This window comes from Petromyzon marinus, unplaced genomic scaffold (assembly GCF_048934315.1).
Source record: "Petromyzon marinus isolate PM22_M1 ecotype Great Lakes invasive population unplaced genomic scaffold, UKy_Petmar_22M1.pri1.0 PM_Scaffold_64, whole genome shotgun sequence".
Classification (NCBI taxonomy): domain Eukaryota; kingdom Metazoa; phylum Chordata; class Hyperoartia; order Petromyzontiformes; family Petromyzontidae; genus Petromyzon; species Petromyzon marinus.
Genome location: NW_027423656.1, coordinates 24028 through 48054, shown reverse-complemented (window position 1 = coordinate 48054; position 24027 = coordinate 24028).

The window sequence follows — 24027 nt, the reverse complement described above, 5'->3', positions numbered from 1 at the left end:
CACGACGTTTCGGCCACAACACAAGCGGCCTTCATCAGGTGAAGGGAGCGAGACTGTCTGGTAGGACAGCGCTGGAGTGAGAGAGCCACGTTCAGATCACGGCTTTTAAGCTGTGTGAGAGGAACAAAGAGCCTTGACGAAGGAATTAGCATAAAATTTAGCATTAAAAAGGCTGAATGATTAGCTTGTGACTGGTCACAGAAATAGCTATGTTAAAAGTTAAAGCATACACCTCCCCAGAGGCACCCATTGTTAAAAGGAATTAGCATAGAATTTAGCATTGAAATAGCTAAATTAAGGCATTCGCTTGTAGCTGCTACAGAAATAGTTACGTTGAAGTCAGAGTATACACATTCACCGAGGCACTTAGTACAAATCAAAACAGGAGAATTTAGCATTGAAATAACTAGGCGAATTTAGCATTGAGCTATTCACAGTACTATATAGTGAACCAATAAAAACTAAAATATAAATTACCTTCATGTTATCAATAAACTCTATATTCTCCAATCAGCTAAGCTACCAACCATAAGTCGTTATATATCACAATGCTATATGGCGAAAAAATGGGTGGATTCTTACCCTCAAATTTCCGTACCACGGATAGCTACGGGCCCCGTTCAGACGGACGAGTTCGTCCATGGTCAGAACAGAGGAGGGGGAGAGAGACAGCTGCGAAGCCCTAGTATACTCCATGTTGTAAACCATACCATTAACCGTGGTGTGAGAGGTATTAAGAGGCAATGCTGGCGAAAGAGCTGCGGTCTGAAGGTCATCGTAAAATTACAATTAATTAAGAACAGAAATGATTTAACACATCTTTCCAGTGGTTACTAAGCCTGAATCCATCTTCTCGGTTGAAATTGTCTTTGTGCTTGTATATGTGAATGGCCTCATGAACGAATCTCTCATGGTAGCCAGTTGGTTTGCAAAGAACCTCCGTCTTGGAGAAGTCAATGTCATGTGAGCCCACTGAATTGTAACAGTGATCTGCCACGGCAGAGGAGTTCGTCTTACCGTGTTTCAAGTCTGCTTTATGTTCGCGGATGCGGTCCGAGATATGTCTTTTGGTTTCTCCAATGTAGCTACTACCACAGAGGCACTTTAGTTTGTAAACGCCCGGGTACTGTATGTCTGGAAGAGCATCTTTTACAGATGGAACTAAATCACGGATTTTGTGTACTGTGTTGAATCAGACCTGGATCTTGTGTTTATTCAGGATTTTGGAGATCTTTTTAGTGACCCCTGCAATGTAGGGTAAGGTGATGGTTTTGAGTGGCTCCACAAGAGGATCCTTCTTCATGACTGGAGTGATGGCTTTGCGGATTGTGTAGTCGGAGTAGCCATTAGCCCTGAGAGCCTGGTGTACGTGCTTGAGTTCACTGGTAATGTGTTCCTGGTCGGAAATGCATTGGGCTCTATGGTATAGAGTCTTGATGAGGCAGTTCTTCTGGGATGGATGGTGGTGGGAATCCGGTTTCAAGTAAGCATCTGTATGGGTAGCTTTCCTGTAGACAGAGTGGCTCATTGAACCATCATGTCTCCTTTTAATTAAGACATCCAGAAAGGGTAGTTTGCCATCTTTTTCAACCTCCATGGTAAATCTGATGGCTGGGTGTATTGAATTGATGTGGTCGCGGAATTGGTCTAGAGCAGGCTGGCCATGTGGCCAGATGACAAAGGTGTCATCAACGTACCTCTTCCATAAGGTCGGGCGTAGAGTGGCAGTCTGGATGGCGTCAGTTTCAAATTTTTCCATGAATACGTTGGCTACAACCGGAGATAGGGGGGAGCCCATTGGGGTGCCCTCAGTTTGTTTGTAGAAAGTTCCATTCCAGGTGAAGTATGTGTTGGTTAAGCAATGTCTCACCAGGGGGGGTACATCAGTATGCAGTCCTTGATGAACCAGGTCTTCAATGATAGCGATGGTGTCAGGTACCGGGACTTTGGTGAACAAGGACACCACATCAAAACTGACAAGCAGGTCGTTTGGGGACAGGGAAATGTCTTTGATTGTCGATACCATGTGAGTAGAATTTAGTACCGCAGAGGTGGTTTTTCCAGTGAAAGGTCGCAGTATATCAGCCAGAAAACGTGCCAGTTTGTAGGTGGGGGAGCTGATAGTAGAGACGATGGGACGAAGGGGTGTATCTTCTTTGTGTATCTTTGGAAGGCCATATAATCTTGGTGGTCTGGCAGCAGAGGGTTTCAACAAGAACTGTTTGTTCTCATCAATTAATGCTGTTGAATCAGAGATAATTTTGTTCGTTTTGGTGACCAGGCTGTTGGTGGGATCTCTTTTTATTTTTGTATAGCTGCCATCGTTGAGTAGTTCTTGAATTTTGTTGTTATATTCTGTTTTGTCCATGATGACAGTGGCATTGCCTTTGTCGGCTGAGAGAACGACAATATCATCCCTCTTTTTTAATTGAGATAATTCAAAACGTTCGTCTTTGCTGATGTTGCTAGGTGGCAACTTAGCGTTTTTGAGGGTTGCAGCGATTTCAGATCTTGCTACGTCTGCAGAGATGTGACTCAAGCCCTTGAGTGCAACGTCGACATGGGCAATTATATCATTAACCGGTAAGTGTCTCGGTGTGACAGCAAAGTTTAGACCTTTAGCTAAAACGGATTTCAGACCATCAGAAATGGAACTGTTACTGCGATTAATTACGACTTTGTTGACGTCTATCTTTTCGGTGTGTGGATCCGATTTTTTGCTGGAGAGGTGATTGAATTTGGAAATCAAATTGTCCCTACATTTGTTCGACATAGTGGCAGCCGAAGAGGTAGTCATATTGTCTACATGTTCCCAATCCGATGTAGACATTGTTGCTGTCAATTTTAAGTGTGATTTGTAGAGTGTCTTGTCTAACTGATCGAGTTCGATGCGTGTAAGTCTGATTTTTTCCGAGATAAGAGCGAAGCTAGTTCTAGCTAGAATTCGTTTTGCATTGAGAGAAGTTGCAACAGCAGAGGTTAGTGTAAATGCGGTTGGTATTACCTTAGAGTCGCGGCATCTCTTCAGAAAGGTGAGAGACTCGATTAGTTGAGCCTTCTTATCCCGAAGTCTGTTGAATGATCTTAAGGATGTGTGGAATCCCTCCCCGTAGAGGCGGTTAAATTTCGATTTAAAGCTTTCGTGACTGCAATGATTCATCTTCTTTGGTTCTTTCGGTAAAGTCACGTAGAATGAGAATAAAATAATAAATTGATAAAATAAAATAACACAATAATATTCTCACGACGTTTCGGCCACAACACAAGCGGCCTTCATCAGGTGAAGGGAGCGAGACTGTCTGGTAGGACAGCGCTGGAGTGAGAGAGCCACGTTCAGATCACGGCTTTTAAGCTGTGTGAGAGGAACAAAGAGCCTTGACGAAGGAATTAGCATAAAATTTAGCATTGAAAAGGCTGAATGATTAGCTTGTGACTGGTCACAGAAATAGCTATGTTAAAAGTTAAAGCATACACCTCCGCAGAGGCACCCATTGTTAAAAGGAATTAGCATAGAATTTAGCATTGAAATAGCTAAATTAAGGCATTCGCTTGTAGCTGCTACAGAAATAGTTACGTTGAAGTCAGAGTATACACATTCACCGAGGCACTTAGTACAAATCAAAACAGGAGAATTTAGCATTGAAATAACTAGGCGAATTTAGCATTGAGCTATTCACAGTACTATATAGTGAACCAATAAAAACTAAAATATAAATTACCTTCATGTTATCAATAAACTCTATATTCTCCAATCAGCTAAGCTACCAACCATAAGTCGTTATATATCACAATGCTATATGGCGAAAAAATGGGTGGATTCTTACCCTCAAATTTCCGTACCACGGATAGCTACGGGCCCCGTTCAGACGGACGAGTTCGTCCATGGTCAGAACAGAGGAGGGGGAGAGAGACAGCTGCGAAGCCCTAGTATACTCCATGTTGTAAACCATACCATTAACCGTGGTGTGAGAGGTATTAAGAGGCAATGCTGGCGAAAGAGCTGCGGTCTGAAGGTCATCGTAAAATTACAATTAATTAAGAACAGAAATGATTTAACACATCTTTCCAGTGGTTACTAAGCCTGAATCCATCTTCTCGGTTGAAATTGTCTTTGTGCTTGTATATGTGAATGGCCTCATGAACGAATCTCTCATGGTAGCCAGTTGGTTTGCAAAGAACCTCCGTCTTGGAGAAGTCAATGTCATGTGAGCCCACTGAATTGTAACAGTGATCTGCCACGGCAGAGGAGTTCGTCTTACCGTGTTTCAAGTCTGCTTTATGTTCGCGGATGCGGTCCGAGATATGTCTTTTGGTTTCTCCAATGTAGCTACTACCACAGAGGCACTTTAGTTTGTAAACGCCCGGGTACTGTATGTCTGGAAGAGCATCTTTTACAGATGGAACTAAATCACGGATTTTGTGTACTGTGTTGAATCGGACCTGGATCTTGTGTTTATTCAGGATTTTGGAGATCTTTTTAGTGACCCCTGCAATGTAGGGTAAGGTGATGGTTTTGAGTGGCTCCACAAGAGGATCCTTCTTCATGACTGGAGTGATGGCTTTGCGGATTGTGTAGTCGGAGTAGCCATTAGCCCTGAGAGCCTGGTGTACGTGCTTGAGTTCACTGGTAATGTGTTCCTGGTCGGAAATGCATTGGGCTCTATGGTATAGAGTCTTGATGAGGCAGTTCTTCTGGGATGGATGGTGGTGGGAATCCGGTTTCAAGTAAGCATCTGTATGGGTAGCTTTCCTGTAGACAGAGTGGCTCATTGAACCATCATGTCTCCTTTTAATTAAGACATCCAGAAAGGGTAGTTTGCCATCTTTTTCAACCTCCATGGTAAATCTGATGGCTGGGTGTATTGAATTGATGTGGTCGCGGAATTGGTCTAGAGCAGGCTGGCCATGTGGCCAGATGACAAAGGTGTCATCAACGTACCTCTTCCATAAGGTCGGGCGTAGAGTGGCAGTCTGGATGGCGTCAGTTTCAAATTTTTCCATGAATACGTTGGCTACAACCGGAGATAGGGGGGAGCCCATTGGGGTGCCCTCAGTTTGTTTGTAGAAAGTTCCATTCCAGGTGAAGTATGTGTTGGTTAAGCAATGTCTCACCAGGGGGGGTACATCAGTATGCAGTCCTTGATGAACCAGGTCTTCAATGATAGCGATGGTGTCAGGTACCGGGACTTTGGTGAACAAGGACACCACATCAAAACTGACAAGCAGGTCGTTTGGGGACAGGGAAATGTCTTTGATTGTCGATACCATGTGAGTAGAATTTAGTACCGCAGAGGTGGTTTTTCCAGTGAAAGGTCGCAGTATATCAGCCAGAAAACGTGCCAGTTTGTAGGTGGGGGAGCTGATAGTAGAGACGATGGGACGAAGGGGTGTATCTTCTTTGTGTATCTTTGGAAGGCCATATAATCTTGGTGGTCTGGCAGCAGAGGGTTTCAACAAGAACTGTTTGTTCTCATCAATTAATGCTGTTGAATCAGAGATAATTTTGTTCGTTTTGGTGACCAGGCTGTTGGTGGGATCTCTTTTTATTTTTGTATAGCTGCCATCGTTGAGTAGTTCTTGAATTTTGTTGTTATATTCTGTTTTGTCCATGATGACAGTGGCATTGCCTTTGTCGGCTGAGAGAACGACAATATCATCCCTCTTTTTTAATTGAGATAATTCAAAACGTTCGTCTTTGCTGATGTTGCTAGGTGGCAACTTAGCGTTTTTGAGGGTTGCAGCGATTTCAGATCTTGCTACGTCTGCAGAGATGTGACTCAAGCCCTTGAGTGCAACGTCGACATGGGCAATTATATCATTAACCGGTAAGTGTCTCGGTGTGACAGCAAAGTTTAGACCTTTAGCTAAAACGGATTTCAGACCATCAGAAATGGAACTGTTACTGCGATTAATTACGACTTTGTTGACGTCTATCTTTTCGGTGTGTGGATCCGATTTTTTGCTGGAGAGGTGATTGAATTTGGAAATCAAATTGTCCCTACATTTGTTCGACATAGTGGCAGCCGAAGAGGTAGTCATATTGTCTACATGTTCCCAATCCGATGTAGACATTGTTGCTGTCAATTTTAAGTGTGATTTGTAGAGTGTCTTGTCTAACTGATCGAGTTCGATGCGTGTAAGTCTGATTTTTTCCGAGATAAGAGCGAAGCTAGTTCTAGCTAGAATTCGTTTTGCATTGAGAGAAGTTGCAACAGCAGAGGTTAGTGTAAATGCGGTTGGTATTACCTTAGAGTCGCGGCATCTCTTCAGAAAGGTGAGAGACTCGATTAGTTGAGCCTTCTTATCCCGAAGTCTGTTGAATGATCTTAAGGATGTGTGGAATCCCTCCCCGTAGAGGCGGTTAAATTTCGATTTAAAGCTTTCGTGACTGCAATGATTCATCTTCTTTGGTTCTTTCGGTAAAGTCACGTAGAATGAGAATAAAATAATAAATTGATAAAATAAAATAACACAATAATATTCTCACGACGTTTCGGCCACAACACAAGCGGCCTTCATCAGGTGAAGGGAGCGAGACTGTCTGGTAGGACAGCGCTGGAGTGAGAGAGCCACGTTCAGATCACGGCTTTTAAGCTGTGTGAGAGGAACAAAGAGCCTTGACGAAGGAATTAGCATAAAATTTAGCATTAAAAAGGCTGAATGATTAGCTTGTGACTGGTCACAGAAATAGCTATGTTAAAAGTTAAAGCATACACCTCCGCAGAGGCACCCATTGTTAAAAGGAATTAGCATAGAATTTAGCATTGAAATAGCTAAATTAAGGCATTCGCTTGTAGCTGCTACAGAAATAGTTACGTTGAAGTCAGAGTATACACATTCACCGAGGCACTTAGTACAAATCAAAACAGGAGAATTTAGCATTGAAATAACTAGGCGAATTTAGCATTGAGCTATTCACAGTACTATATAGTGAACCAATAAAAACTAAAATATAAATTACCTTCATGTTATCAATAAACTCTATATTCTCCAATCAGCTAAGCTACCAACCATAAGTCGTTATATATCACAATGCTATATGGCGAAAAAATGGGTGGATTCTTACCCTCAAATTTCCGTACCACGGATAGCTACGGGCCCCGTTCAGACGGACGAGTTCGTCCATGGTCAGAACAGAGGAGGGGGAGAGAGACAGCTGCGAAGCCCTAGTATACTCCATGTTGTAAACCATACCATTAACCGTGGTGTGAGAGGTATTAAGAGGCAATGCTGGCGAAAGAGCTGCGGTCTGAAGGTCATCGTAAAATTACAATTAATTAAGAACAGAAATGATTTAACACATCTTTCCAGTGGTTACTAAGCCTGAATCCATCTTCTCGGTTGAAATTGTCTTTGTGCTTGTATATGTGAATGGCCTCATGAACGAATCTCTCATGGTAGCCAGTTGGTTTGCAAAGAACCTCCGTCTTGGAGAAGTCAATGTCATGTGAGCCCACTGAATTGTAACAGTGATCTGCCACGGCAGAGGAGTTCGTCTTACCGTGTTTCAAGTCTGCTTTATGTTCGCGGATGCGGTCCGAGATATGTCTTTTGGTTTCTCCAATGTAGCTACTACCACAGAGGCACTTTAGTTTGTAAACGCCCGGGTACTGTATGTCTGGAAGAGCATCTTTTACAGATGGAACTAAATCACGGATTTTGTGTACTGTGTTGAATCGGACCTGGATCTTGTGTTTATTCAGGATTTTGGAGATCTTTTTAGTGACCCCTGCAATGTAGGGTAAGGTGATGGTTTTGAGTGGCTCCACAAGAGGATCCTTCTTCATGACTGGAGTGATGGCTTTGCGGATTGTGTAGTCGGAGTAGCCATTAGCCCTGAGAGCCTGGTGTACGTGCTTGAGTTCACTGGTAATGTGTTCCTGGTCGGAAATGCATTGGGCTCTATGGTATAGAGTCTTGATGAGGCAGTTCTTCTGGGATGGATGGTGGTGGGAATCCGGTCTCAAGTAAGCATCTGTATGGGTAGCTTTCCTGTAGACAGAGTGGCTCATTGAACCATCATGTCTCCTTTTAATTAAGACATCCAGAAAGGGTAGTTTGCCATCTTTTTCAACCTCCATGGTAAATCTGATGGCTGGGTGTATTGAATTGATGTGGTCGCGGAATTGGTCTAGAGCAGGCTGGCCATGTGGCCAGATGACAAAGGTGTCATCAACGTACCTCTTCCATAAGGTCGGGCGTAGAGTGGCAGTCTGGATGGCGTCAGTTTCAAATTTTTCCATGAATACGTTGGCTACAACCGGAGATAGGGGGGAGCCCATTGGGGTGCCCTCAGTTTGTTTGTAGAAAGTTCCATTCCAGGTGAAGTATGTGTTGGTTAAGCAATGTCTCACCAGGGGGGGTACATCAGTATGCAGTCCTTGATGAACCAGGTCTTCAATGATAGCGATGGTGTCAGGTACCGGGACTTTGGTGAACAAGGACACCACATCAAAACTGACAATCAGGTCGTTTGGGGACAGGGAAATGTCTTTGATTGTCGATACCATGTGAGTAGAATTTAGTACCGCAGAGGTGGTTTTTCCAGTGAAAGGTCGCAGTATATCAGCCAGAAAACGTGCCAGTTTGTAGGTGGGGGAGCTGATAGTAGAGACGATGGGACGAAGGGGTGTATCTTCTTTGTGTATCTTTGGAAGGCCATATAATCTTGGTGGTCTGGCAGCAGAGGGTTTCAACAAGAACTGTTTGTTCTCATCAATTAATGCTGTTGAATCAGAGATAATTTTGTTCGTTTTGGTGACCAGGCTGTTGGTGGGATCTCTTTTTATTTTTGTATAGCTGCCATCGTTGAGTAGTTCTTGAATTTTGTTGTTATATTCTGTTTTGTCCATGATGACAGTGGCATTGCCTTTGTCGGCTGAGAGAACGACAATATCATCCCTCTTTTTTAATTGAGATAATTCAAAACGTTCGTCTTTGCTGATGTTGCTAGGTGGCAACTTAGCGTTTTTGAGGGTTGCAGCGATTTCAGATCTTGCTACGTCTGCAGAGATGTGACTCAAGCCCTTGAGTGCAACGTCGACATGGGCAATTATATCATTAACCGGTAAGTGTCTCGGTGTGACAGCAAAGTTTAGACCTTTAGCTAAAACGGATTTCAGACCATCAGAAATGGAACTGTTACTGCGATTAATTACGACTTTGTTGACGTCTATCTTTTCGGTGTGTGGATCCGATTTTTTGCTGGAGAGGTGATTGAATTTGGAAATCAAATTGTCCCTACATTTGTTCGACATAGTGGCAGCCGAAGAGGTAGTCATATTGTCTACATGTTCCCAATCCGATGTAGACATTGTTGCTGTCAATTTTAAGTGTGATTTGTAGAGTGTCTTGTCTAACTGATCGAGTTCGATGCGTGTAAGTCTGATTTTTTCCGAGATAAGAGCGAAGCTAGTTCTAGCTAGAATTCGTTTTGCATTGAGAGAAGTTGCAACAGCAGAGGTTAGTGTAAATGCGGTTGGTATTACCTTAGAGTCGCGGCATCTCTTCAGAAAGGTGAGAGACTCGATTAGTTGAGCCTTCTTATCCCGAAGTCTGTTGAATGATCTTAAGGATGTGTGGAATCCCTCCCCGTAGAGGCGGTTAAATTTCGATTTAAAGCTTTCGTGACTGCAATGATTCATCTTCTTTGGTTCTTTCGGTAAAGTCACGTAGAATGAGAATAAAATAATAAATTGATAAAATAAAATAACACAATAATATTCTCACGACGTTTCGGCCACAACACAAGCGGCCTTCATCAGGTGAAGGGAGCGAGACTGTCTGGTAGGACAGCGCTGGAGTGAGAGAGCCACGTTCAGATCACGGCTTTTAAGCTGTGTGAGAGGAACAAAGAGCCTTGACGAAGGAATTAGCATAAAATTTAGCATTGAAAAGGCTGAATGATTAGCTTGTGACTGGTCACAGAAATAGCTATGTTAAAAGTTAAAGCATACACCTCCGCAGAGGCACCCATTGTTAAAAGGAATTAGCATAGAATTTAGCATTGAAATAGCTAAATTAAGGCATTCGCTTGTAGCTGCTACAGAAATAGTTACGTTGAAGTCAGAGTATACACATTCACCGAGGCACTTAGTACAAATCAAAACAGGAGAATTTAGCATTGAAATAACTAGGCGAATTTAGCATTGAGCTATTCACAGTACTATATAGTGAACCAATAAAAACTAAAATATAAATTACCTTCATGTTATCAATAAACTCTATATTCTCCAATCAGCTAAGCTACCAACCATAAGTCGTTATATATCACAATGCTATATGGCGAAAAAATGGGTGGATTCTTACCCTCAAATTTCCGTACCACGGATAGCTACGGGCCCCGTTCAGACGGACGAGTTCGTCCATGGTCAGAACAGAGGAGGGGGAGAGAGACAGCTGCGAAGCCCTAGTATACTCCATGTTGTAAACCATACCATTAACCGTGGTGTGAGAGGTATTAAGAGGCAATGCTGGCGAAAGAGCTGCGGTCTGAAGGTCATCGTAAAATTACAATTAATTAAGAACAGAAATGATTTAACACATCTTTCCAGTGGTTACTAAGCCTGAATCCATCTTCTCGGTTGAAATTGTCTTTGTGCTTGTATATGTGAATGGCCTCATGAACGAATCTCTCATGGTAGCCAGTTGGTTTGCAAAGAACCTCCGTCTTGGAGAAGTCAATGTCATGTGAGCCCACTGAATTGTAACAGTGATCTGCCACGGCAGAGGAGTTCGTCTTACCGTGTTTCAAGTCTGCTTTATGTTCGCGGATGCGGTCCGAGATATGTCTTTTGGTTTCTCCAATGTAGCTACTACCACAGAGGCACTTTAGTTTGTAAACGCCCGGGTACTGTATGTCTGGAAGAGCATCTTTTACAGATGGAACTAAATCACGGATTTTGTGTACTGTGTTGAATCGGACCTGGATCTTGTGTTTATTCAGGATTTTGGAGATCTTTTTAGTGACCCCTGCAATGTAGGTATGTATAGTTCTTTAGAAACTCCCTTTTTTATTTTCCACATAATGCACTAGCTTGATACGCGGTGGTTTGGGCTGTTGCAGTTCTTTCTTATTAAAATTGTATCTCCCTTTATTATTGCCAATCCTACATGATACACTAACATAATATGACTTTGAGACCCCCCACCTGCCTACACATTCCACAAGGAGTGAATAATCCCATATCTGCATTTGTCATAAACATGCTAAATTCCTCTGTTATGTAAACTTCTTCATCAAGACGCTCTCCTCCTCCCACCCAATTTAAAATACGCTGCCAAGCTTAGCAGTGTTCGTTAGGACGCTGTCTTTCCGACAGCTCTGTTTCTTCACCTGAGGACGGCTGCTTGCGTTGTGGCCTAAACGTGAGAATTTTATTATATTATGTTTGATGTTTATTATTTTATTATTTCCCTTATACATGACTTTACTGAAAGAACCAATAATATGGTGCATACCTACTTTTGGTGGGACCTGCTTTCCCTAGAGCAGTGCATACTGACTGTGGTAATACCTGCTATCACTACAGCATTGCATGCTGACAGGTGGTATCCTGCTATGACTACAGCATTGCATACTAACTGTGGTGGTATCCTGCTATGACTACAGCATTGCATGCTGACTGTGGTGGTATCCTGCTATGACTACAGCATTGCATGTTGAGTGGTGGTATCCTGCTATGACTATAGCATTGTATGCTGACTGTGGTGGTATCCTGCTATGGCTACAGCATTGCATACTGACTGCGGTGGTATCCTGCTATGACTTCAGCATTGCATACTGACTGCGGTGGTATCCTGCTATGACTACAGCATTGCATACTGACTGCGGTGGTATCCTGCTATGACTAGAGCATTGCATGCTGACTGTGGTTGTATCCTGCTATGACTATAGCAGTGCATGCTCACTGTGGTGGTATCTTGCTATGACTACAGCATTGCATGATAACTGTGGTGGTATCCTGCTATGACTACAGCATTGCATGCTGACTGTGGTGGTATCCTGCTATGACTACAGCATTGCATACTGACTGCAGTGGTATCCTGCTATGACATCAGCATTGCATACTGACTGCGGTGGTATCCTGCTATGACTACAGCATTGCATGCTGACTGTGGTTGTATCCTGCTATGACTACAGCATTGCATGCTGACTGTGGTGGTATCCTGCTATGACTACAGCATTGCATGCTGACTGTGGTGGTATCCTGCTATGACTACAGCATTGCATGCTGACTGTGGTGGTATCCTGCTATGACTACAGCATTGCATACTGACTGCAGTGGTATCCTGCTATGACTTCAGCATTGCATACTGACTGCGGTGGTATCCTGCTATGACTAAAGCATTGCATGCTGACTGTGGTTGTATCCTGCTATGACTAGAGCATTGCATGCTGACTGTGGTGGTATCCTGCTATGACTACAGCATTGCATGCTGACTGTGGTGGTATCCTGCTATGACTACAGCATTGCAAGCTGACTGTGGTGGTATCCTGCTATGACTACAGCATTGCATACTGACTGCAGTGGTATCCTGCTATGACTTCAGCATTGCATTCTGACTGTGGTTGTATCCTGCTATGACTATAGCAGTGCATGCTGACTATGGTGATATCCTGCTATGACTACAGCATTGCATACTGACTGTGGTGGTATCCTGCTATGATTACAGCATTGCATCCTGACTGTGGTGGTATCCTGCTATGACTACAGCATTGCGATGCTAACTGTGGTGGTATCCTGCTATGAATACAGCATTGCATGCTGACTGTGGTGGTATCCTGCTATTACTACAGCATTGCATGCTGACTGTGGTCGTTTCCTGCTATGACTCAAGCATTGCATGCTGACTGTGGTGGTATCCTGCTATGACTACAGCATTGTATGCTGACTGTGGTGGTATCCTGCTATGACTACAGCATTACATGCTGCCTGTGGTGGTATCCTGCTATGACTACAGCATTGCATGCTGACTGTGGTGGTATCCTGCTATGACTATAGCAGTGCATGCTCACTGTGGTGGTATCCTGCTATGACTACAGCATTGCATACTGACTGCAGTGGTATCCTGCTATGACTACAGCATTGCATACTGATGGTGTTGGTATCCTGCTATGACTAGAGCATTGCATACTGACTGCGGTGGTATCCTGCTATGACTACTGCATTGCATACTGACTGCGGTGGTATCCTGCTATGACTTCAGCATTGCATACTGATGGTGGTGGTATCCTGCTATGACTAGAGCATTGCATACTGACTGCGGTGGCATCCTGCAATGACTACAGCATTGCATACTGACTGCGGTGGTATCCTGCTATGACTACAGCATTGCATACTGACTGCAGTGGTATCCTGCTATGACTTCAGCATTGCATACTGACTGCGGTGGTATCCTGCTATGACTAAAGCATTGCATGCTGACTGTGGTTGTATCCTGCTATGACTAGAGCATTGCATGCTGACTGTGGTGGTATCCTGCTATGACTACAGCATTGCATGCTGACTGTGGTGGTATCCTGCTATGACTACAGCATTGCAAGCTGACTGTGGTGGTATCCTGCTATGACTACAGCATTGCATACTGACTGCAGTGGTATCCTGCTATGACTTCAGCATTGCATTCTGACTGTGGTTGTATCCTGCTATGACTATAGCAGTGCATGCTGACTATGGTGATATCCTGCTATGACTTCAGCATTGCATACTGACTGTGGTGGTATCCTGCTATGATTACAGCATTGCATCCTGACTGTAGTGGTATCCTGCTATGACTACAGCATTGCGATGCTAACTGTGGTGGTATCCTGCTATGACTACAGCATTGCATGCTGACTGTGGTGGTATCCTGCTATTACTACAGCATTGCATGCTGACTGTGGTCGTTTCCTGCTATGACTCAAGCATTGCATGCTGACTGTGGTGGTATCCTGCTATGACTACAGCATTGTATGCTGACTGTGGTGGTATCCTGCTATGACTACAGCATTACATGCTGACTGTGGTGGTATCCTGCTATGACTACAGCATTGCATGCTGACTGTGGTGGTATCCTGCTATGACTATAGCAGTGCATGCTCACTGTGGTGGTATCCTGCTATGACTACAGCATTGCATACTGACTGCAGTGGTATCCTGCTATGACTACAGCATTGCATACTGATGGTGGTGGTATCCTGCTATGACTAGAGCATTGCATACTGACTGCGGTGGTATCCTGCTATGACTACAGCATTGCATACTGACTGCGGTGGTATCCTGCTATGACTAGAGCATTGCATACTGACTGCGGTGGTATCCTGCTATGACTACAGCATTGCATACTGACTGCGGTGGTATCCTGCTATGACTTGAGCATTGTATACTGATGGTGGTGGTATCCTGCTATGACTAGAGCATTGCATACTGACTGCGGTGGTATCCTGCAATGACTACAGCATTGCATACTGACTGCGGTGGTATCCTGCTATGACTAGAGCATTGCATACTGACTGCGTTGGTATCCTGCTATGACTACAGCATTGCATACTGACTGCGGTGGTATCCTGCTATGACTACAGCATTGCATACTGACTGCGGTGGTATCCTGCTATAACTAGAGCATTGCATGCTGACTGTGGTTGTATCCTGCTATGACTATAGCAGTGCATGCTCACTGTGGTGGTATCTTGCTATGACTACAGCATTTCATGCTGACTGTGGTGGTATCCTGCTATGACTACAGCATTGCATGCTGACTGTGGTGGTATCCTGCTATGACTACAGCATTGCATACTGACTGCAGTGGTATCCTGCTATGACATCAGCATTGCATACTGACTGCGGTGGTATCCTGCTATGACTACAGCATTGCATGCTGACTGTGGTTGTATCCTGCTATGACTACAGCATTGCATGCTGACTGTGGTGGTATCCTGCTATGACTACAGCATTGCATACTGACTGTGGTGGTATCCTGCTATGACTACAGCATTGCATGCTGACTGTGGTGGTATCCTGCTATGACTACAGCATTGCATACTGACTGCAGTGGTATCCTGCTATGACTTCAGCATTGCATACTGACTGCGGTGGTATCCTGCTATGACTAAAGCATTGCATGCTGACTGTGGTTGTATCCTGCTATGACTAGAGCATTGCATGCTGACTGTGGTGGTATCCTGCTATGACTACAGCATTGCATGCTGACTGTGGTGGTATCCTTCTATGACTACAGCATTGCATGCTGACTGTGGTGGTATCCTGCTATGACTACAGCATTGCATACTGACTGCAGTGGTATCCTGCTATGACTTCAGCATTGCATTCTGACTGTGGTTGTATCCTGCTATGACTATAGCAGTGCATGCTGACTATGGTGATATCCTGCTATGACTACAGCATTGCATACTGACTGTGGTGGTATCCTGCTATGATTACAGCATTGCATCCTGACTGTGGTGGTATCCTGATATGACTACAGCATTGCGATGCTAACTGTGGTGGTATCCTGCTATGACTACAGCATTGCATGCTGACTGTGGTGGTATCCTGCTATTACTACAGCATTGCATGCTGACTGTGGTCGTTTCCTGCTGATGTAGCCCAAGGGTCATAAAGAAGTGGGCGGGGCTAGTGATGTTAAAGTGAGAAATTTGCATGTTATTGTAAGATCGGAGGGCGACTTCCACGCCAAGGGTGCAGAGGTGGCTATTGTAATGTGAGAGATTAGCATGTCAATGTAAGATCGCAGAGCCGCCGCCACGACGAGGACGCGAGCGACGGTGTCTGTGTTAGTGTGAGACATTTAACCTGTTAAAGTAAAATCAGAGAGTCGAAAATAACAACTAACATCGGAAGGTAGGATGGAAACATCACGGCCAGTTATGACATGACCTGGTTAATAACGTCCTTCCAATGATTAGTCAGTCTGTACCCATTTTCTCGGTTGAAATTGTGTCTGTGTCTATATACAGTGATACCTCGGTATACGACCGCTTTGGAATACGTCGAAATTGGTATATATCGTGTTTTTACGAGAAAAAATGTCTTGGGATACGACGTCTTGCTTGGGATACGACGTCTTGCTTGGGATACGACGCGCTTGCTAGAACTTGTATGGGTCGGGATGAGTCACCGCGTACAGTACCCGCGTATGCCCCGTTCACGACTGAAACAAAGCGAGAGGGGCGGGATGGCGTGGGGGAGAGGGGAGAGAGGCGGGGGACGTGGGGGAGAGGAGCGGGGGGCATGGGGGAGATGGGCAGGGGGCGTGGCAGATAGGAGCAGGGGCGTGGGGGAGAGGAGCGGGGGGAGAGGGGCGGGGGGCGTGGGGGGCTGCCCCCATGGAGGGTGAAGCCCCGGGTCGAGGCGCGCGCGCGCGTGCGTGGTTGAGGCATGCCACGTGACCAGCGCAGCTGGCAGCAACGCGGTCACGTTGCTTCTGTATGCATTTTAGTAATTAGTGTCTAAATTACCTTCTGGAACGAATTAACGACGTATACCGAGGTACCACTTTACCTGGATGGCTTCATGAACGAATCGTTCACAATCTGGGTGATCTAGCAGCAGAGGGTTTTAAGGAAAACCGCTTGGTTGGTTCGATTAAAGATGTCGAATCAGTGATGATATTTTTTTTTTTAACGAGGCAGTTGGTGGGATCTCTATTGATTTTTGTATAGCTACCATCATTAAGTAGGTCCTGAATTTTGTTCTTGTATGTGGTTTTGTCCATGATGTCTGTGGGATTGCCCTTGTCAGCTGAGAGAATGACGATGTGCTCTATCTTTTTGAATTGAGAAAGCTCAAAGTGCTCATCCTTACCGATGTTGCTAGTAGGTGACTTAGCGTTTTTAAGGATTGCAGCGATTTCCGATCTTGCCACGTCTGCAGTAATATGTCCCAAACCCTTAAGGTCTCCTTAGACCTGGGCAATTATATCATCAACTGGGATGTGTTTAGGGGTGACTGCAAAATTCAACCCTTTGGCTAGAACCGATTTTAGGCTGTCGGAAATTGGACTGTTACTCTGAATGATAACAATCGTGTCAACCTCGAACTTTGTTGTAGCTGATGTTTTCACGGAAAAATTTGTGACAGATGCCATACAGGCATGCACTGTATGTCCGTCCTTGTGGAAGAGGTACGCAGATGACATGTTCATCATCTGGCCATGTGACCGACCAGCTCTGAACCAGTTCCTCAACCAATTCCATACACCCAGCCATCAAATTCACCATGGAGGTGGAAAAGGATGGCAAGTTACCATTCTTGGATGTTTTAATCGAAAAGAGACCAGATGGCTCAATGGGAGACTGTCTACAGGAAAGCCACCCATATGGATGCCTACCTAAAACCTGACTCCCACCACCATCCATCCCAGAAGAATTCCCTCATCAAAACTCTACACCATAGAGCTCGATGTATTTCCGACCATCATCTCCTAGCCAGTGAACTGGAACACGTACACCAAGCTCTCAAGATGAATGGATATTCAGACTACACAATGCTTAAAGCTATCACCCCAACCGCTGAGAAAGAACCATCTGAGGATCCAATCAATACCGTCACCTTGCCATACATAGCAGGGGTCACCAAAAATATTTCCAAAATCATTCATAATCTGCGAAGGATGTGATCTCTGACATGCAATACCCCGGCGTCTACAAACTAAGCTGTGTCTGTGGCAGTAGTTACATTGGGGAAACTAAGCGACATGTCTTGGACCGTGTTCGGGAACATAAGGCAGATCTGAAACATGGTAGGACCAATACCTCGGCTGTGGCTGATCACTGTTTAAATGCGATGAGCTCACACGAAATTGATTTATCCAAAACGAAAGTACTTTGCAAACCCACCGGCTATCACCAAAGATTCGTTCATGAAGCCATCCAGATATATAGACACAGACACAATTTCAACCGAGAATATGGGTACAAACTGAGCAATCATTTGAAGGACGTTATTAACCAGTTCAAGTCATAACTGGCTGTGATGTTTCCATCCTACCTTCCGATGTTAGTTGTTATTTTCGACTTTCTGATTTTACATTAATAGGTTAAATGTCTCACACTAACACAGCCACCATCGCTCACGTCCTCGACATCGCGGCGGCTTTGCAATCTTACATTAACATGCTAATCTCTCACATTACAATAGCCACCTCTGTGCCCTCGGCGTGGAAGTCGCCCTCCCATCTTACATTAACATGCAAATTTCTCATTTAACATCACTAGCCCCGCCCACTTTGTTTGTGACCCTTGGGCTACACCCATTTCAAACCTATAAAAAGTCTGCCTCAGCAGCTTTCCCCCTCCTTTTTCCTCCTGATGACGATTGCTTATGTTGCGATCGAAACGTCATAGTTTTTTGTTTTATAATTTTGTTCTGCGTGACTTTACCAAAAGATACTCTTTGGTTCTTTCGAAAAGGAACGTAGGTATAAAAATAAAAAAATAAAAATTATATATCACGACGTTTCGATTGCAACACAATCGGTCATTCTCAGACAGAAAAAAATAATCCAGCAATGGAACTGAAGAACCAGCGGGCCATACCTACGTAACTTTTACCGAAATAACCAAAAAGTATGGATTCCTGCAGTCACGAAAGCTTTAAGCCATGGTTTATGCTCCTTAATAAATGAAGACACCAAAACGTCTTGACCGCTTACGACGTATGGTGCCTCGTCAGCAGCATCGGGCTCCCTTGAATCAGTGTTGGTGAACTGCCGATATTACACAGACTCTCGTCTTGAAATGGGGGATGAGTTGAGAAAATCTAGAAATCCCCGTGGAGGACAAATAGAGTGGACTTTGAACGTTGGAATGTAAGCTCGTGGATTATTGCATTGCGCGGGTGCATGGGGATATTGCGGGGACAGTGGCTTCCACACAGAACTTCGATGTGGGGTCTATCTCCGTTAGATTATTGGGCAAGTTGTAACACAGGGGCGCGTTGAATATGGAAGACTACATACTCTAATCTCCGCTAACAGATTATATCCTCATGTTTGCGTCAGGATAAACAATTCATACATTACAGCCTACGGTGCTACACATTTCAGGTTGCGGTAGTGCTATGGTTAACGTGCTGTGATACAAACCCGGCAATCCAGGTTCGATTCCCGTTCACGGTCAACACCTGCGATGGTTATCTGAACCGGTCCCGGGCCTCCCCTTGGTCGACTTAGCCTTAAATGAGTACCTAGTGCGGTTTGTAGTAAGCTTCGCCACTGAGGAGACAAAGGCGGCTGGGAATGGTGCTGTTAAGGCTTCAGCGGGGATCTTTGTCTTTGTTTGCTACACAGCATAGGTCGGCCTCTGTAGAGGAGGCAGAGGAGCAGGCTCGTGAAGGACGCTACTGGGCAGTGCCAGGGTAGGTGCACTGTGAGTCTATTGGGCAGTTGGAGGCCGTCACCCTCTAACAACAGCAGAGGTTGGAGGAGCAACGCTCAGAACTAGCATCATCAGGCGGCAGCAAGCATTGTGTATAAATTCACCTGTTTTGGTCTTAAGGAAAATCGTGCAAAATAGAGAAAAGGTAAGAAAGTCACAAAACATAAATACATAACCAAACAAATTATGAAGTCCAAATTTGCAACACTGAATGCATTCTTGGGGCAAGGCAGCAAAACAAAAAACAATAGTCCCAGATTTCGATTTAAAGCTTTCATGACTGCAATGATTCATCTTCTTTGGTTCTTTCGGTAAAGTCACGTAGAATGAGAATAAAATAATAAATTGATAAAATAAAATGATGCAATAATATTCTCATCAGAAGGCCGATGTGTTGTGGCCGAAACGTCGTGAGAATATTATTGTGTTATTGTATTTTATCAATTTATTATTTTATTCTCATTCTACGTGACTTTACCGAAAGAACCAAAGAAGAATAGTCCCAGACTTCACCAAAACAACAACACACTGCACATGAACATTGAACTATCGATGCATGAGGGGCAAGGATCAAGGATACAAATCACATCTGCAATTTCTTTTGTGTCCAGCAACTCCGATTATAACGTTTGGCTCCGTACTATGCAAAATTAGTTAAATGTACAACAGTTATAGTCTGCAACGTCAAAGGCTTGGTCACCTATTCATATTTTTGTTTGAGGAAGAGTTAAATGGAAATTTGATGCACGTCTTATGTTTCTTGGGTTAATGAATTAGCTAAGTGCAACACAGATTTGCCAATACGGGTTTTATGAATGACCAGGGCCCACTTTAGATGTCTTCTTGCATCAAGGCGATGTGAGACTGGATTGTAAGATGTTTAAGTCGAGGGAACACCTAGCCTGGCATGCAATCGGTGTGTTTGGTAGCTGCACGACTATCTGATGAGCTCTCGGGTTGGAAAACGCGTGGCGCATCGTGCCAATGCGCGACGTTTCGCCTGCCCAGTTCCTCAGGAAGCTCGCTCGCTCCAGGCACGTGGGGCGCAACATTCATGCGGTACAACAAATAAAAGATCCCCCGCGTAGGCTTAACAGACCGTTGGGGCAAGTGCTGTTACGGAGCACCGCCTATGAAGGCCAGCACGGCACGTGGGGTTGGGTGGCCAGCACCACCCCCGGCCGCCTTTGTCTCTCCCGAGTGGCGATGTTTACACATCGCACCAGGTACTCATTTGAGGCTGAGTCGACCTAGAAGAGGCCCAGGACCGGTTCACATAATCGAACTCGGGTCGCCAGGATCTTAGCGCAAAATACACTATTTTCAAATGAATATGAGTTTTAGTCCATGTTAATTTATGGCCATATGTATGCCTATATATATTGATAAATATTAATAATGTTGTTCATTTACAGAGATGCAGAGTTAAATTGAGACTATATGGATGAATAAAACAAGATACAGAGAAATTTGAATCAGACGCTATCCAGACTTCCACCCTCAGACCTTCCCTGTGAAAGAGATATGTGGATGACACTTTCGTCATTTGGCCACATGGCCTCCCAGCTCTGAACCTTTTCCTACACCACATCAGTTCCAGACATCCCGCCATCAAATTCACCATGGAACTGGAGAAAGATGGCAAGCTACCATTCTTAGATGTTCTGTTTGAGAGGAGACCTGATGGCTCATTGGGGCATTCTGTCTACAAGAAACCCACCCACACAGATTCCTACTTGAAACCTGATTCCCACCACCACCCAGCCCAAAAGAATTATCTCATCAAAACTTTATACCATAGGGCTCATTGCATTTCGGACCAACACCACCTGACCAGTGAATTAAAACATATACACCTGGCCCTAAAAAGGAATGGTTACTCTGACCGTACCATCCGCCAAGCTGTCTCTCCCTCCATACAGAAACAACCACTTGATACTCCGGTGAAAGCCATCACACTTCCATATATAGCAGGTGTTACTAAAAATATTTCCAAAATTCTAAACAAACACAAGATCCAGGTCCGGTTCAATACAGTACACAAAATTCGTGATCTGATCCCATCTGTGAAGGATGTCATTCCTGATTTACAGTACCCCGGGGTTTACAAATTGAGTTGTACCTGCGGTGATTGCTACATCGGTGAGACAAAGCGACATGTCTCTGACCGAATTCGCGAGCACAAATCATATTTGAAACACGGCAAAATAATTCTTCTGCCGTGGCTGATCACTGTTACAATGCTGTGGGGGATCACGATATAATTTTCTCCGATACCAAGGTTCTTTGCAAACCCACGGGCTTTTATCAGAGATTTGTTCATGAAGCAATTCAGATCTACAAACACAGACACAATTTCAACCGAGAGGATGGTTTCAAATTAAGCAACCATTGGAAAGATGTTCTAAATCGAACTAAACATTAAACTAATTTCAATGGTACAGTATAGTTTTCAAGTAGTGGTACCCCAAACTTTCGCAGCTCTTATAAAATCCCCCTTTTCACACCATCAATAGGTAAACTCCCCCCTCCCCCCTCCCCCCCCCCCCCCCGCGCCAAACTGCGAGTCCACCGGCACATACACCACCTCTTTCCTAAAATCCGCCAATCAAATGCTAACTTTTTATGCTAATTTCTTTGTCAGAACACCTTGTTTGCTCGCACACAGGTCCGATGTCTGAGCGTGGTTGTGTTTCGCTAAATTCTCCTGTTTGATGAGTACTAGGTGCCTCGGTGAACGTATATGCTCTAAATTTAACATAGCTATTTCTGCGAGCAGTTACAAGCTAATCACTCAGCTATTTCAATGCTAAATTCGATGCTAATCCCTTTGTCAAAGGGTACCTCTGCGGATGTGTATACTTTAACTTAGCTATTTCAATGAGCCATTTCAATGCTAAATTATATGGTAATTCCTTTGTCAAGGCACTTGTCCTTTTTCTTCTCACACAGCTTAAAGGTCGTGATCTAAGCATGGCTTCTTCCACTCCAGCGCTAATTCCTTTGTCAAGGGGTACCTCTGCGGATGTGTATACTTTATCTTAGCTATTTCAATGAGCCATTTCAATGCTAAATTATATGCTAATTCCTTTGTCAAGGCGCGTGGTCTTTTTCTTCTTACAATGTAAAGTTACATTTTAATGTGCAACGTCTGGCACTTTCCTTGCTGTTGTTTAAACCGAGCTTGGAAATTTATATACTTTTGAAATATGAACTTGTATACTTTATCTATGTTATATATTCATTCTTGGTGCTTTGCTTACCTTTCCTCTACTTTGCACTCCTATTCGTGTTTTTGCATTGTTGTAACTTTTTGACTGGCCCCTTTGGGACACCTTTGAAAAAGAGCTTGAGAGCTCATCGGATTTCTCCAGGATAAATAAAGATTCTGATTCTGAACTAATTTCACCACAAAATGTATTTATATGAAAAAAATACCGTCGAGGCCGTGAAATCGTCGTGCCTCCTCGTAATGCGAGAAACTGAGATTTACCTGAGGGGGGCCACGGTGACAAGATGTTAACTCCCTCGATTGGTATACAGAAGACCGTGGGTTTGATCCCGACTGTGACGCCTGCTGCATATTTGGAGTTTGCATGTCTTTCTCCCTGTGGTCGAGTGGATTTTTCTCCGGGTCCTCCAATTTTTCCCTCCACATTTAGAATCAATATGCCTTTAGAGTATTTGGCTGCTATAAATTCGCACGTGATAAGTTACTTCGTTGTGCTATAATTTGTGGTCAGCTCATTTATAAAAAGAGCTGTACAGCTTAATGGGACTTACCAGGTAAAATAAAAAAATAGTGAGTCAGTTAGATTAGTCCCGACAATGCTCCTATCGGGTGCACAGGGCACAGCGAGGCAACCAGAACAGGTGATGAGTCATCACGCGAATCTGATTCTCGTCTACTCTTGCATATGGCAGCAATCGGCTCGGGAGCTCAGGAACTGGATGCCAATGTCAAGGTCTGCTAGCCACGAGAGGACTGCAGGAGAGAATTTGTGTAGTGTTATTCCTCCTCCATTGAAGGAGTGCAGACAACAGTGGTTTAATAACAGTCAGCACAAAGCATTACACTACTAATAATACTCATCTACAATTAGCTCGTAATCCACAGGAATTAGCAGTTAATCCACTTTAAATTTCCTCGTAATCAATATTTACTTATATCCAGGAAAGCCACATTGAGTGGAAAGACTCATTTTAAGGAGGGGCTTGCTGATGCTACATTGAGTTTTTATTTTAAGTTGTTCATAGCCAATAAATGATCAGCTGTGTTTATCATTATACGCAAGTGGGAGCAAACCCAATAACCTGGTGAAAACCCACGTGTTGCACGAGGCAACGTTCAATCCCGGTTCAGATTGAAACAGATGGCGATTAGTCCACTTGATGTATCGCCCTCTCCTGACGAGCCAGGATAAGGCACTTCCTCGAAGCCCACGGGAAGGGAGTTTCACGACATCATCTGTGGGTGATCCACCAACCCTCCCTGCTGCCTCTATAGTGCTGGATTACCGGGGACGTGCGAAGCCGCCACCACCCGGTTCTCTCTCATATGTACGATGTTACATATGGACACAGTCATCGTGGTAATGTTTATTGCAGGGCAGACCGGTATCCATCAACATCACGAACCCACTGCGTGA